Source organism: Tasmannia lanceolata, unplaced genomic scaffold, assembly GCF_043159265.1.
Source record: "Tasmannia lanceolata isolate RefF3 unplaced genomic scaffold, GAP_Taslan_0.1 ptg000037l, whole genome shotgun sequence".
NCBI lineage: Eukaryota > Viridiplantae > Streptophyta > Magnoliopsida > Canellales > Winteraceae > Tasmannia > Tasmannia lanceolata.
Window position 1 is genome coordinate 43,954,587 of NW_027518714.1, and position 17,800 is coordinate 43,972,386.

The 17,800-nt window shown below is 38.7% G+C and overlaps 1 long non-coding RNA gene across 1 annotated transcript; it reads left to right on the top strand.

The window, feature by feature from the left end:
* The first annotated feature begins 564 nt into the window (after positions 1–564).
* LOC143860064 (uncharacterized) lies at positions 565–1,687 on the top strand. Its single transcript, XR_013239568.1, has 3 exons — positions 565–663; positions 783–1,009; positions 1,102–1,687. It is a non-coding gene; the product is annotated as an uncharacterized LOC143860064 (long non-coding RNA).
* Positions 1,688–17,800: the final 16,113 nt, after the last annotated feature.

The window sequence follows — 17,800 nt, forward strand, 5'->3', positions numbered from 1 at the left end:
CAATGCCTGGGATTGTCGAAATATCATCGCAACGATCTTGTGCCATTATGGACTTTAAACAGGTGTAAGCAGCTATTGTCAACATATCTGATAGTCCCGACCTTACTTCAAAGAGGAATGACAACGTGGAACTTAAATTAGGGAGCATTGAGAGGGGTGTGAAGAATGGGGCAAGGAGTAGGAAAGCAAGTTACGCCACACAAATCCCCTACTTATCAAAACCGCATCGAAAGAAGGAAGTAGATGGGGCGAAGAAGAAAAAGGAGGACGAGCCCAACATACGAAAACCACCCCCAAAGAAGAAAGTAGAAAGGGGGAAGAAGAAAGGGGAGGAGGAGGAGGAGGAGGAGGAGGAGTTGCCTAAGGGAAGGAGAAGTGCATTGATTGATGAATTGCTAAGGGATGACTCAAGGCAAGTAGATGTGATGTCTATTACATTAACCTTGTTTTGAAGATAATTTTTTTTTTAACCATTCTATCATTTTGCAGTCCTACTGTCATTTAACCATTCTACCATTCTATCATCAGTGCTACTAATGTACTAACATGAGCTTTTTTTCTTTTAAGGTTTTGGATGTATATAGGAAGCACTTAGACTTCGCCAACAAGGACAGACTGGCAGATCCTCACGGCCAAGTCGTATTTCCTCCTTCGGTGGTACATGTAAGATGAATTTATATCTTGCACATTCTACTCTACAGCTTATCCCTGAAGATTTGACAATTTCTACCTCGTAATTCTACTTTACAACTTATGCCTGAAGCATTTTTTCCTTTCTACAGGGAAATCTAACTTCAGGCGGTGATAAGATGTCAGAGGAGAAGCAGGTAGAAATGTGGAAGGCGGCGAAAGAGCTTCTGCATGATAGACTTAAAGATATACCCTGCGAGGTGATTAAGATGGTCTTGTTACCATTATGTTTAGACCAACGCTTGGTTCTTCTTGTTGTTGACATGGTCAACAAAACCTTCATGGAGGCATGCAGTTTGATGAATGAGCATGACTCATAGTAAGTAAAATAGCATCTTCAATGATTTGAAGTTAGAACAGACATATATAAAACACTTGTTTCCCACACTGATTCCTGTAAAACATTTATAGGTAGCATTGTTGAAGGAATACTTCAAGGAAAGGGGTTGCGACATAGATCATTTCCCATACCAACAAATGGAAGACTACTCACAACATGGCAATGGGTCAACGCTTAAATACTTTGTATTTGTTGTCTATGTCATTTATATTTGAACTATTGCTCTTCTTATTGTCTGTAACTGTTGTTATGCAGAATCGATTGTGGCCTGTATGTGGCAAAAGGATCAAACATTTATATGCCGGTGCCCCCTTAAATTTTAGTCAGACTGACATTCCTGGTTATCGGAGGACTCTATGTGTTTCTACATGGAGAGTTTGGGAAATGCGAGGTGAAATGAAGAATCTTCGATGGTCTATGTATTGTAGGAGTATCCTTGATGCTTTGTAACTTTGTAACTTTTGTAACTTTTAGGTGGTGTTTATGTGGAGTTTTATGTGGAGTTTTAGGTGGAGTTTCAATGTGGAGTTTCATGTGGACTTTTATTTGGAGTTTGGATGTGGCGTTTTATGTGTTTATGTGGAGTTTTATGCGGAGTTTTAGGTGGAATTTTATTTGGAGTTTGGATGTGAGGTTTTATGTGGAGTTTATGGGGACTTTTTTATAAATTTGTAAAAATGTGAATGGAGTTTATGTGGAGTCTACCAGGACTTTTTGTAAATTTGTGTTTATGGGCATGAATTTGTAAACAGGGTACTTGCATCAATTTGCCAACAGAGTATTTGCTTCAATTTGTATTTTATAAGCCCCCCATTAATTTATTTGATAACCCCATTTTACAAAGTTGAAACCCCCTATGTAGATAAGCACATTGGAAAGCAATTTGTAAACAGAGGGTTGGAAAGCAATTTCCAACAATTTGTATTTGATAACCCCAGGAATATATTTGAAAACCCCTTCTGGAGGGTTGGAAACCCCATTTTAACACTTGATAACCCAATAAAGATCTCTAATAATGTGCTTATATAGGTATCTGCATGGGTTCTTAACCCCATCCACATTCTTGATACTCCTAGTAATTCATTTGATAACCCCATTTTACAAAGTAGAAACCCCAAATTTAGAAAAGTACATTCTTAACCCATTTAGATAATTAATGATCTTACTGTAGGAATTAATAACCCCATTCACACACTTGAAAACCTCATGAGAACCCCCTTTAAGATAACTGATAACCCCAAATTGATGAATCCTTTAAGGTAATTTGATAACCCAAAATTTCGAATTGACAACCCCCGTTTTGCCCTACTTTGTTTTGGGTCGAGGCTACTGGACAGTGCACTATTGATCAATAGTCCACTATCCAAGAGCTTGTCAGTTTTTTAAAAACCTGGACAGTGCACTATCGATCGATAGGCCACTGTCCAGTAGCCTTTCATGTTTTTTAAAACTTGGACAGTGTGCACTATCGGTCGATAGGCCACTATCCAGTAGCCTTTCAAGTTTTTTAAAAACCTGGACAGTGCACTTTCGATGGATAGGCCACTATCCAGGAGCTTATGGGTTTTTTAAAAATCCGGATAGTGCACTATCGGTCGATAGGCTACTATCCAGTAGCCTTTCAAGTTTTTTAAAGACCTGGACAGTGCACTATCGATGGTTAGGCCATTGTCCAGGAGCTTGTTGGTTTTTTAAAAATCTTGATAGTGAACTATCGGTCGATAGGCCACTATCCAATAGCCTTTCAAGTTTTTAAAAAACATGGACAGTGCACTATCGATGGATGGGCCACTGTCCAGGAGCTTGTTGGTTTTTTAAAGATCTAGATAGTGAACTATTGGTCGATAAGCCACTATCCAGTAGCCTTTCAAGTTTTTTTTAAAACCTGGACAGTGCACTATCGATCGATAGGGCACTATTCAGAAGCTTTTAATGCCTTGCTTAAAAACCCATTTCACAACCTACTTTCGAAATTTGAAAACGCCTCTCTTCTCCAAACCCTATTCTCCACCTCCTCTCATCTCCAAACCCAAACGCCAAAACCCTATTTTCCACCTCTCTTCTGCAAACCCTAACGCCCAAACCCTCTTCTCCAAACCCAAATGCCAAAACCCTATTCTCCACCTCCCTCTTCCCCAAACCCTAATCTCTACCACCCTCTTCTCCAAACCCTAATCTCACCCCCTCCCTTCTTCCCAAAACCCAAACCTCGCCCTCCTCTTCCCAAAACCCGAATGCTCATACCCCATTTCCTTTCTCTTTCTCTCCCTTTCCTAAACCCCCATCATGCCGAAGAAAAGAAAAGAGAATCATAACCCTAATTCAGCTGAACCATCGAGCAAACGAAAATCGAAAGAGGAGGAGCTCATGCCGGCCCAACGTCACAATCTATCGCCGCCCCGTCGTTGTATGTAGACGAAGTCCTAGAATATAATCAAGATCATTTATTCTTAACACCATGAGCTGGTAGTTCAGAATAATGGAGAACTGAATTCGATCTAAGAGCGAAAATCACGCAACTTAGGATGAAAGACATTTATGATGTGGCTTCATTTTTAAACGGGCATTGAGGGAATGAGAAACTGTTTTTGAACGAATTAGAGGAAAATGAGACACCGATTTCAAATGGGCTCAGAGAGATTTAAGTTGTCTGCAAGCGAGAATGGAGGCTAAATAATTGACCTAGCTGTGAGCGAGCCTGAGGGTCGAGAGGAATTACATATCTGCGAGAGAGACGCAAGATCAGAAGGAATTAGTCTGTGTATGGCTAAATGATTGACCTGACTGCGAGCGAGCCTGGGTCAAGATGATTGACCTGTCTGCGAGCGAGACGGGAGGTCGGAAGGAATTAGCTTGTCTGCGAACGAGACGGAAAGCTAAGGGATTGACCCGGTTGCGGCCGAGCCTGGGGTCAAGATGACCAGAGAAATTGAATCGGATCTGCTTAATGAAGAATGAGGTTATGAATAGGATTGAGATTTAGATTGTCAGATTGATCGATTGAGAAAGATTGATTGGTAGAGACGGCTTTAATTGAGATGAATTGATGACTTCGACAATAGGGAATTTGAAGATTTTTCATGAACTTGAATTTGAAGTGAATTTGAATTTGATGAATTTTAGATGCTTGAAATTAATGAAGGATGAAATTGGGGACAATAAAGATCGTGCCCGATGAAGACATTGGAAACTAAGACTTTGCCAAATGACGAGATAATAAACATTATGAACGATGAAGCATGACTAACGAGAATGGTTTAGGAACGCTTTCAGAAAGCTTTAACAAGATTTTTTTTTGCAAAGAGACTTGGTTTTTTTTGCTGGGGATTTTGATAACAGAAACCTTGATCTAAATACCCAGAACTGGTAATTTAAAACAATGGGTCTCTTGGATACTGAAAATTGGGAAGTGGGATTTTTCCTTTGACAGGTGTTTAGACAAGCATTTCTTGACCAGGATAGTATTCAACTGACTGGAAATTTTTTTAATGCTTCATCTTTCTGAGAAATTGGTCTAAGCAACATCACATATGAAATTCTCCCAAGCCTTAGGTGCCTTTTTAGGTCATAGTCTTCTTATGGAAACTGCACTTTCCAATGTTTCTACTTCTGAATGCTTCTGAGCTGATCTTCTTTGGAATGAAGCTCTCTGACTAAATTCTTGAGATCTTTTTTTCAGGATTAACATGGCTCCAGTACAAATGCAGGGAGCGGACGACGCCGGGCCTCTTTCAACGAGATAGTTGCATCATTTGGACACAAGGACGGCGATTGACTCTTCTTAAAAAGGAAATTGGGGTAAAAGACACTATTCAAAGGACTGAGGAACTCTGAAAATGTGAACTTACAATAACAAAGATCGACTGACTACACTGACAGACACATTGATGCTTCTGACTTAGTTAATATTTTATTTGGCAAGTCTAACCTTTCAAAGAGTAGTTTCTTAATTGATAAACACTGGACTTCTTCCTTAAAACAGTAATGCCTCAAGGGTTTGATTACCATTCCTAGGATTACTTGGTTTCAATGCCCCCAGTTTCTAGGATAACACTTGAACTCGCTTGAACTTCTTTTCGATCTCCAGTCTTGATACCGGTTGTAGCATTCTTATAATGATTCTCTTACCTTGACCAAGTCACATCTTCAAGGTTTTTAACTTGGTGGACCGTGTTGGCCTTAACTTTTGCCTGAATTGCCCGTTCGGATTTTCGATCCAGCAGGCTATCCCCTTAGCTTTTGCCTACCCGCCCTTTCGGGTTTTCAACTTAGCTGGGAATGATCTTAAATTTTGCCTACATTGCCCTTTCAGGTTTTCAGTCTAGCAGATCTTCAAACTCTGTTCTTTTTCTTTTTTTCTTCTTCTTTTTTGTGTTTTGGGACCTAAATCCTTGATTCTGAACACCGGAAGGACTTTATAGGTAGGATGGGTCTCTTCAAAGAAAAAAGCTTAAGGCTTTGCAGAAATTTGATCGAACCCGTAAACAGGTTGCCTACGTATCCCAGTGTAGGAATCAGGTTGTGTGTACTTCAGGGCGTATGCCCCTAGTTTGAAGGTCAATTGATTCTTCTTTTCTTTTTTTTCTTTCTTGATTGACTCTATTTTTATTTTTTTTGTACGATTTAACTTTTTCTCTGATTGATTGACTTTTTTTTTGGAACGATGAAACTTTTTCTTTTGACATGACCGAACTCGGTTTGACCGAGCTGCCTATGTACCCCAGTGTAGGGATCAGGTCTCGCGTAGTTCAGGGCAGATGCCCCTAGTTTGATGGATTTTTAAAGGAATTTTATTCAGGCTCAAAGGGTTTGCAAACGGATATTCTTTTTGACATTGGGTTATGATTCTGGGATTTGTTCAGCCAATGGAGGCCTTCTGATGTTCAGGTTTGGATCTAGGTTGATAAATTCTCTTTGTTTTTTTTCTTTTCTTTTTTCACAGAGTTCGACGGCATTTCCAGGTAAGAGATGATTGATCTTCTTCTTTCAAGATTCGGTTATGTGCTTTCATCTTCGATCGGGCGAACTAGTTCTTTGGCATCCTTCATCTATGAATAGGTAACTCTTGATATTTGACGATCGCTTTTCAATACTTGCCCTTGAACTTTTTATCTTGAATTTGTTGGCTTCATATTATGAATTTGGGAACCAAGGACATTGACTGGAGATATCAAAGTTGTTTTCAATCCATGCCCCTCGTATAGCATATGTTTCTTACTTCCTTCATTCTTCTTAGCTTTCTATCTATGTCTTGCCCCTGGTATCGGTTATAACGCTTCTAGACAATCCTCTTATCCTCTAAATGAGTTTATTAATTCGTCGCACTCTTTGGGAGGGTAATGCATTTCCAATTGGCATTTACTGGATTAAAATTTCTGTGCTAATATTTATCATTTCAATTTCCTCTTTGAGAGGCTGGGCCCGGCGCTCCTCCTCTTGTTTGAACATATGCTGCCAATCAAGGGGAGTTTTGTCTGTATCTTTTTCCTTATTTGTGGCGGGAGTATTATTTTTATTGTTATTAAGATCAAAAGCATCCTTGAGAAATAAACACATAAGTTTTTTGGACTAAAATTTTATTTAATAGAAAGCTATTACATCAAATGACCTATCTTGAACATGCTCAGGATTCACAACTTTCAAACAGAGAAGAAAAGCAAAAGAGAACTTGTCTGGACTAGTCATTAACTTTGAACTGTACTTAATAATTGAACTAACCATAATGACTTGACCTAATAAGAAATAGTAAAGGACTAAAACTGTAACTGCTGCAACTGTTTGGTTTTGGAGGCTCGATGAAGACTGGTTCGTGTCTAGTGCTTTCAATTTTTTATTCTTCTTTACTGCAACTGGACCTATGCTTTCCAAACATAAGGCCTTCTACGCATTGAGACTAGTAGGCGGTACAGCATGGTTCTGCATGGGATTATCAACAATATCCAGTGCATGTTGGAATTCTACCTTACGCTCATCAATCAATTTCTGGATTACATGCCTCAAAGTTATGCAATGATCAGTGCTATGCCCTTGTCCTCGGTGAAAATCACAGCGATCTTGCGCCCTCTATGTCCTGGGGAGTGGATTAGGAGGAGGTTTATTGGGAGGTAAATAGATATTGCCTGAAACCAATTCTTGTCGCAATATGACAGATGGTGGAAACGGGAGAGGGATAAATTCCTTATCAGGCTTCTGCTGAGGTGCATCCCCGGATTGATCGTATTTGAATACCATAGGGTTCTGCAACTGGTTTGTCCTTGATACCTTGTCAACCTTGCCGATCTGAGCTTGGGTTTGTTTCTTGATTTCTTTTGAAGCAAAATTACCCCTGTTATAAGCCCCATGTGCTGCGGCCTCTTTGATTTCTTGATCAGTGGAGATCGGACTTATAGCATTCACAGCGCATTGACGATTCTGATAATATTCCATGGGGTTCTTCTGGCGGCAAGGGATCGAGGAATCCATCTGGTAGTACTACATCCAATTTTCCTACAGCATCTGAATCACTGTCACTGTCACTGCTAATACTGAGCTCGATTATCAAATATGGTTTGGAGAATTCAAATCTCTGATTTTTCATATCTGAAATTTCTTGTCCCTCTCTTATACTCCACCATTTCAGATCATCGGATCGTGGGATTGGGAGGTTGATGAATTCCCTTCTTGGTTTTTTGAGTGATTCTTCCCGATCATGTTCATGAATTAGAGGTCTGAGAGGTTCTTTTGAACTTTGATCAGCCGAGCTCCGTATAACAAAACCTTGTGCTCTACCATTCTGGTAGTCGGAGTCTTGAGGTTGGGAATAATTCGTCTGCATTTGCTGTTTCATTTGATGAACCTCATGCGCCAGGGCGGCCACTTGTCTAGTGAGATTCGTAATCAGCTCTTCAGAACCCATAATCATGGAACTTTGAGATGGCTCCAATGTATCCAGGAGGCTAGGACCTTTGTCTTTAAAAATAACAGTGGTTGGACCAAATTTCTTATTCAGTTGAGTCTTGATGTACTGATTCTCTTCCTTAAGCTCTCGCAATTGCTTGAGAACCAAGGCCAAGGCATCGGCAATGGTATTGGACTAGGTATTTTCAGATATTTTCGCCATGGGAGCAGACAGATGAGATGGTGCAGAAGCTGGATCAATAACAGAAGGTTGTGGAGAGACAGGTCTCCTTTCCAATAAGGAAGAAATCCGAACCCGAGAAATAATAGGCATGCCTATGACAGCTCCTGAAATTGAAACAAGGAACATAAGATATAAGCTTGTTATGATTGAACATGACCACAAACTAAGCAAGGAATGGGAGATAAGAGGATGGATCCACAAAAATGAATAAGATATATTAACGATGACACGACTGTGCAGAGGAATGCCCCTAGTTTTAAGGACCATCAGAATGAACTCTGAAGGGCTTAGCAGATGATTTTGAAAAAGGGTGCCCCTTGAGTCAGAAGAGATTGACCTTAAAGCTAGGGATGCAATGAACATATAAGGAGATGACCTAGGCTAGATGACCAAGTGTGGAAACTCTATCCTAGATGAATGGAACGTCCTATGTATACCCTAATCTATAGGACGCATGACCTATAACATCACATATAAACTGGGATCTAGAAGACTCAAAGATGAAGATTGGATGAATGACAATGAAGGTGATAATATACAAGGGAGACTAGATATCCTAAGGAATGAGTTTTTGTATCCTAGGTTAATGATATAGATTAGACAAATTGGGATTGCCTAAGACTAAGAACGGCGGAATACAATGATAGGGAATAACATGACTAAATGAGAGAAGGAATTTGTAGAATCTAAGAATTATGGAATTGAATGAGAGGTAATTTATTAGATTTAAAAATGATGGGATCAAGAAGAAATGAAGAATGATACATGTATGGCTAGACCATTCAGAAGAAAGATCAATATTTATGATCGAATGATTTGGCGAGATCGTGCATGATCGATTTTGAGGGATAGATCAAGAAGAGATTAACCTATGAGATCTTGAAAAAGATGAGATTTATATCCTAATTTCAAAGGGAAAGCTTTCAATCTGCTTACATTTTATATGGTCTTACTTGAAGGCATCAAATACTAGTCCTAATCTATCGGAGTGGAGAAAGGATCTCGACTCATGACTTTGTTTGTGTACCTAAAAACCGATCGTAGCCATTGAAAGATGGACCACGGCCTAATCTAGACACAAATGGGGAGGATATCCTAATCTAAGCTCACACACGTGATGCACGCGTGTTCGTACTATATGCAAGTGTGGGGTAATATAAGGGTTAGGCCAAGAGTTCTCTTAGCGCGAATCCGTGTTCAATATACTCTACCAGTGTCCAGAGTAGCAGTACGTGAACTAACAGATCCGTTTACGCACCATAAAGCTACTACGCTAAGGGTGGAATGCTTCTCTAACACAGAGGCACCGGGTCATGACCTCCCAGTCAACCATGCTAGATAACACTTCAGGTTTTAAAATAGGACGTGTGTGTATGTGAGATGCAAGGGTTTGGATGTAAGTGATGTAAATGTATGTGCAATAAGTTTTCACAATCTATAATGCATTCAGGTTTTGTTAGATTTAGTCTATAGTGTAATGTGATAAGAAAATAAAGCAAAACATACAAACTAATCTATCAAAGAGCAATAGAAAGATATAAGATAGAGTTTTTATGATCCAATTAAACTAAATTCAAATGAGTTATCATTTGAAATTTTAATGAAGTTAGGTAGTCCCCAGCATAGTTGCGAGTCTGTAGGACCCGATCCTGCGAGAGGGGCGCGACCCACCTCCCTCTCTTGGTCTCTCGTACCCATGCGACTGGCGTTTGCTTTTAATTATTGATATATGAAATCCCAATAGGCAAACCAAGAGGGGGGTGAATTGGGTCTAAATTAAAATCTCTACAATCTGTAATTTGTTTAAGCCCTAGAAATTTAAAGTGCAACTAGCCCTTGTTGATTATTGAATGAACAAGTGAAAGATATTACCATAATCTTGCACAAATGAGAGAAGAGAGAAGGAGACAATGTACACAAGATTTATAGTGGTTCGGTCTATCACAAGACCTACTCCACTCTTCACGTCCACGCGCGAGTTCCACTATCTCGATCCTCCTTTAAATGGCCGGATCAATGAGCCAATTACAATGATCAAGCTTCTCCTTTCGTGGGCCGAAGCGTAGAACCCTTTACAACCAAGCTTTTCTTTTCTCAAGGGCCAAAGCGTAAAATCCCTCTCACAAGCTTCTCCTTTCTCAAGGGCCGAAGCGTGAAACCCTCTTCTCAAACAAGCTTCTTCTTCTATAGGGCTAAAGCGTAGAAATCCTCTTTACAAAAATTGGAAGAAAGAAAGAAATGAAAGCTCTCAAGCCTCTTAAAGGCAAATACAAACAATCAAAGCTCACAAACACTCCAAGGAATAGATACAAATGTAAGGCCCATGGAAATCCTCTTGATATAATGTAAAATACAAGTTCAAAGAGGTTTAACCTTTCATATAAAAGTTTAGGTTCAAGAAGATAGGATTTGATCTTTCCAACAGGTTATTTAGAAAGGTTTAGATAGTGTATACATAGCCCACAAGGAAATAACTGTTTGGGGGTAAAATTATAAATTACAGGGTTGAAAAAGTCAACTTGCGAAAGCCCAACGGATCTATTTTCATGTCACGTCGGTCGACAGAGGCACGGTGGTCGCCTGGCGAGGGCAATCTGTTTGAATAAAAATTCGGCTCAAAAACACTATCGCGGTTGACCGGACCCATGGAGGTCGACCGCCCACACCATACTAGATTGTTTCTGTCTAAAATAGAAACGTATCCGCGGTCGCCCGGCTTACCCCGGTCGACCGGCCCTATAAATTTTGAGATGCCCTAGAATTCCAGTTAGCATCCCGCGGTCGTCCGGCATAGCCCGGTCGACCGGCCCTGAGTAAAAGCCCATTTTTAACTTTAAAAACCAGGGGCTTTTGGGCTATGGTCTTTGGGCTTATGTCCAAGGTTTTCAAACACATTTCTAGGTGTGTGTTGATGGTTTTCAAAGATGTAAAATGTTAAGTATGAAAACCATTTTAAAAACCTTTTGAGAGTGCATTTAAACATAAAATCAAGAGGACTCCAAATACATTCTAATAGTGTATACCATTAGGTCTTCTTGCAATGTTTTGGCTCCTTTGCACTTCCTCGGACTTCTTCATCTTGAGAGTGAACATCTTGAATTTTGTCTTGGCTCTTGTGACTTCCTTCAATCTTCAAATCATGTTGAGAGGTGCATGAGGAGTCATCGAGGCATGTTTATCTCCAAGCTTCTTCTTGACACTTGTTGGGAACTTGTAGGATCTTCATGATGAGCTTCATGACTTGAACATCTTCAAATGAGGATGTCTCAATTGTAGGTGCAAGCTTTTGATCAATGTGAGTGTGGATCCACAAGCCATGTGTTGTGTTGAGTTGTGTAATGGCGATATAACATATCAAATTTCTGTGTAGAGAACAACATCTTAAAGCAACACATTAGTCTGACAATGCTAATCAATTTGTGTTTGCTAGCATCAAAACAAGAAGGTAAGGTGAATGATTGAACCCATGGGAACCCTTGGGCTTACAATATAAATCATCTTTCCGTGAACTTGGGATCACAAAAGAAATTCGAATTTCACGCAAAAGAAAATAACCAGAGTCGCCTCCTAGGTAAGGGACCTAGGACCCATAAGTGACACTGCAATGAGCTATGATTCCAGAAGTCTAGATTCGTTACCTGATTACGAGAATGGAAGGTATTGTGGATTGCCACCATATGCACCATTCTTGCCCGATAATCCGGTCTTCAATTCCAAAGATTAACTCATTTAAATTTATTTTAAAGGCTCATTTAAACTCTATTGATTTAATTTCAATGTGGTTCCTAGGTGCATCTTTTGATTCTCTTGATTTAGTTTGGTTCAATCTATATGAGAGTTCTCCTAAAATCTAATTTTGGGAAAATCCTAAGTGTTTTAATCAATTTAATTTAGGGTTTGAAAAATGATCAAAAAATAAATAAAAGAACCCTAAAATCCTACTGGAGTGTGTGTAGGGTCGACTCTTTCTTGGAATGCCATCCAAACATCCAAGTTGCCTACGTAGCCAAGCCTAACTGGGATCAGAGTTGACGTAGTTCAGTGGCCTAAACTAAGCTACATGCCTAACTCATCTAGGACACTGATCTAGACTGGACAGACCGTTTCAACAGTTTTAGAAAGATTATTTAATTCAAGTTGATTACCTTTTATTATCGTAGGACTTCATCTAAGATGTTATATGATCCTATCTAAGTGCAAGACACCCCATAAACTAATGCAGGTGGGTTCTACATCCTAGGTTAACTAGGCTTGTCCTATAGGGGAAAAGAAGTTAACTAGTGAAACTAGTTTAAAGGTCAATTGCTAATAGTAGCAACCGGCCGTGATGAGGCTGGACTCCTAACTCTAGGACACCTTAAAATCTAGACACAACGTGCATAAGTGTTCCTAAAGCAGCTCTAAGGGTTCCTACGAAATGGGACCATAATCCAATGGTTCCGAGATGGACTTGATCATGGGTTTACCAAACCCAAATTATTAGGTTAATGATTTATCTGTCTTTTAAGGCTTCCTAACACCTAAAATTTAGGAAAAATCTAAGGCTCTAAGGGCCAACAAGTTCTACGCTTGGGTCGAATTAATGGAAGGGAATTGTGCTTTCCACCCTTGCACAATTCGGCACACAAATTACAATATATTGTTGCCTGGCATTTTCTCAGGATTTCCGTGGACAACGACCTCGGAGCCAACAACATATTATAATTTAGATACTAAAATATCATGGGTCGACCGCAATGAGGAAACGATTATGAATTCAACCCTCTTATCTAGACTAACCTAGAATAGCAAGTTTACAAAGGAGGTTGTAGATTTTTAAGGTTTCTGTATAAGCTGCTTAAGGATTAGATTTTTTCTGGAAAATTAGGACATTCTGGTACTTTTCATGATCTTTGGAATTAAATTGAATTTTTAATGATTTTAGCAAAACTAGGTCAGATTGGTGATTTTACAAAGAAACATATAGATTTTTAAGGTTTCTGTCCCAGAAACTCAAGGATTAGATGTGTTCTTGGAAAATTACGATCTTCTAGAATTTTGCATGATTTTTAGAATTAAATTCAATTTTAAATGATTTTATCAAAATTAGACTAGGGTGACTTTACAAAGCAACACATAGCGAACGTATTCCAAATCAGTTAAAAATTTTACAGTAACATAATAATGGTAAAAAAAACCTACTGTGAGAATTTCATCAATTTTTATTACGATTTTCTATGTATTCCAAACCTATTAATAACTTACTATTTCGAAAGAAAAGATCATAAAGCACATCTACTGTAATCTTAAAATCATGAAAATATCATAGTAGATCAAATATGAACCATATTATTTTATCTCCAAATTTTATCACTCAAAAATTAGTATATCTCCCAAAACTCAATTTTTATTAAAAAATCAACGGTTTCCATTAAATTCCAAAGTCGTTATATCATAAAAAAAATTGAAATACATATCAAAACCTCTTCAAAATTAATGAGATATTTTCTACATCATTCCCATAACACATGTTATTGGTTTGAAGAGAAATTTTTTGAAAAATATTACGTTTAATATGAAAAACTTTCATCTCACGTAAAACGATACTTCGAATATAAAACCATTTAGGAAACGATACTTCGTGACTTTTTGAATCCGTTTGATATTTATTAAGATTTAATCAATTTTAAAATAATTAAAAGTAGGGTTAAATTAATCGAAAAATATGAAAAAACGACTGGAAACCAAATTTCATCCAATTTTGACTTGTTTTGCTATATATTGGAATTTATTCTTCGAAAAATACCCATTTTCTAGGTTACCGTTTGAAGAACGAAATCGATGTCAAAACGAATCAAACCTGACTGGAAATTTGGGTTTTTAGAAGTTTTTTAATGTATTTAAATCTAAAAAAAATCAGATTTAGAAAAACCCCATGATTCAAACTACTTGCTTTGAAAATCAAGTTTAAACCATGGTTTTAAATTTCGACCAAAATCCAAAATTTTGGATTTCGGCGAGGACCGAAACCGAAATTTACCGAAATTTCATTTTTCGCTATTTACCAAATTTCGGATCGGTCCGAAATTTCGATTATATGCCATTATTTATTAAACAAAAAAGTGTTACAAAATTTCGTCCGAAATTTCAAAATTTGGTCCGAAATTTCAAACCAAATTACGAAATTTCGGATTTCGCCGAAATTTCGATATTCAGTGGGGTCCAAAACGGTTACCGAAACCGAAAATTTAAACCATGGTTTAAATCCACATCGAAAGAGATTTGAAAGAAAATTGATGTTTAACTATAGAAGATTAATTTTCCAGCAAAAATCTAGATTTAAGAATAATATGGTTCATACTTTATCATATCAAAATTTCAATAAAAAAAGATCCATATGCATCATATATGAAAGAAAACCCAAAATTCGAACCTAACATGCTTTCCTAGATTCTATATTACAAAGATGATGAATACTAACCGTTGATCGCTCTCCTTATCTCTAGGGTATGTATATCCGAGATATACGCTTTGTCACACCTTTATAAACGCAATAGAAAACCCCGAAGATCGCCCAATATAGTCCGATTTGATGTATGTTGAAGAAGAGATGAAGAAATCCAATTGTGCTTTGAAGAACAAATATGGGAGATCAATAAAACACCACACAAGGGGGATCAAATTTTTTGGGAAGGGGGAATATGGCTGGACATTTTTTCCTTTTATTTAGCTTTCTCTTGTTTATGGGAATGAATATACTAGTGGCATTTTGTATTATTAATCATAGAAGTATGCAAAATGTTCGAAATCAAAGTACCCCATTGCTAATAATGCAAATGTTCAAAAATCCAAGTTGTTCAAAGAATTAAACTAGGGGCATTTTTGTATAAATACCCATCTAGAACAGATGATTTATACAAAAATACTCTTTATTTTCAAAACAACAACACAAAAGCAAACAGGTCAAAATTGATCCATATAAATACAAAAAAAAAAGAAGAGAGAGTACATATCATCCCCAACTAGGGGAATCCAAAAAGGAAAAAATAATATAAATCACTGCTCGGGCGGTGGAGGATCTCTCGGACCCTGCTCTGGAGATCCTAGACAACCCGTGGGGTGGACACAGCGTCTGTCCTAGGCTGAGAAACTTAAGACTCCCATGACCCTCGAAGCCAGGAAGAAGGAATGCTTCCCAGTAAGCGATCTAGTGAGCTAGACCCCATCCCAATGTCAAGCCTATCTCGAACTAAGCCTAGCTCCACTCTAGTAGCTGTGGCTGCCCTGTCAGAAGAGCCAGCCTTTAGCTCAGAAAGATGAGGTGCAAACATGCCTCCTGGGCCTACCCTGATCCCCACTCTCTACACCAGAGGGGTGCTCTCTCTCATCGGTCTCTTACCCCGCCCTCTGTCAGGCGAGGTAGGCTCATCAACCTCTAGTTCCTCAGCCTGTGCGACATAATCCTCGTCGAACGTGTTGTCTCTGTCGTTAGTGCTGTCTCAGCCCTCTGGCACAGGCATCGTCGGACGCCCAACCCATGTGGGCCACCCAACCATGTGGGGTCACACATGTGTGGATCCACATGGGCCTCCCCCATGTGGGCCTCAAACCAATGGGCTTTTCTTTAGGAATTTTGGGCTTTTTAATCAAAATTCAACAAAAATCAATAAAATTCAAAATTTTCATGAATGAGCCCAACCCATATGACTTTTATGGTGAACCCCCAACCCGTGGTCGAACCACTCTCTTTAGAAAAAATATTTTTTCGGACAAAAATGCCCCTATTTGACCAATACGCACCCAAAAGCGACCAAAATGCCCTAAAATTGGATCGCCCTCAAAGGAGAATGTTAAAAATAGAAAGTTTTCAAGGAAAATCTTCAAAAATAGCTGTAGCCACCCCCATTTTGCTACGCTTTAAAAAGCAAAAGATTCGATAGTTACATCAAGCCTTGCGATGGTTTTCTGCATTAGACTAGGTATTTTTGCATTTTAGGGTATTTTTGCCTCATTTTAGAATTTTTAAAGTTGATTCGCAATCCTAAAAGGCTCTAGGGAGTTCCTTTGGCCTCCGAAAGATGTAAAAGCAAGTTTCCAATCAAGTGGGAAAAGTTGCTATTTTTGAGATTTTTTAGGGTTTCCCTCATTTTTGCCGATTTTTGCACTACAGGGGTATTTTGGTCATTTTCAGTGTGTCCCATTTGACCCCCAGGTTGTGTCTAAGAAATTTTCATGAACTTTGAAAAAGAGTTACTAAATTTAGAAACTCAGAGGTTTCACTTGAATTGGAAATTTTGTAAAACAGGGCATTTTGGGTATTTTCAGGGGATTCCATGTGATCCTGTTTAATATCACCCACCAAAAGGAGCCATCTTAAAAAGTTTCTATTTTTGAAGTTTGACCACAAAGACTTTCCGTTTTTAACTTCCCCCTTTAAGGGCCATTCGATATGAATGCATTTTGGCCACTTTTCGGGTGCGTGTTGGTCAAATGAGGGTGTTTTGGTCAAAAAATTTATTTTTCCTAAGAGAGATGGCTCAACCATATGTTATGGGTGCACCATAAAGGTCACATGGGTTAGGTCCATCCATAAAATTGTGAATTTAAAAGACTTTTATTGAATTTTTACTAAAAAAAACCCAAAACCCATGTAAAAAGCCCATTGGCTTAAATCCCATGAGGTGGGGGCCCATGTGGATGGGTCGGCCACCTTGGTGAGGCGCCCCACATGGCTGGTCCCACATGGGTGGGTGCCCAACCTTGATGACGTAATGATGGTGACATCATATTTGTTTACAAAAAAAAGAGAAGAAGAAAAGAAAAGAAAGAGTTATAAATGGAAAAGGTTGCTTACATAAGTGATTTTTCAAAAGAGGCAAGATTAGAATATTCTAGGAAGACTTGCTTTATAAGTAATCTTAATTAAGAAGTTAATCCAATTTGGAAAGTGAAAGAAAGAAAGCTAAGAAAGAAAATTGGAAACTAGGAGTCCTCACATTAAGAAACTACATATCCGGAAGTGCACAGGTCGCGTGTAGTTACGGGTCGAACTCAAGGAAGAAAAATCTAGTTGTCAATCGTATTCTTGTACCGATTAGAATACTAGCTATGATACAATGTTGCCTAGCAAAATCTCAGGATTGAAAAATTACTTGGGGTCAAGAATCCACCATGGGTTGTGGGTTAGATTGTTGATTAAATTGAAAATATTGCTTTGGCTTGTTACATAACCAATAAACATGGTCGATGGAGGATAAGATCGAAGGATGTCATTCCCCATGAGAGTTCATTAATTATACAATCAAGTTGTATCTTATATATATATATATATAGAGAGAGAGAGAGAGAGAGAGAGAGGAAAGTGTCTCTAGTCTCTCCCCTAGATAAGCTTATCTACTCCTCCCTTTAAAAAAACACAGTGGGCCCATGCTGTTTGGATGATCCAAAGCATTCATTTGATAGGTCCTAACATAGATAGGGTGTGCCCAAAAAATCAGCACCAAAGGGTCATCCTAGAACTTCATTTTGTTGGGCACACCGTGTCCAAAATGGACGCATATAAACGTGGACGTTTATATGTGTCCATTCTGGGTACCACAAGGCACCACAAAACGAAATTCTAGGATGACCCTTTGGTGCTGATTTTTTGGGCACACCCTATCTATGTTAGG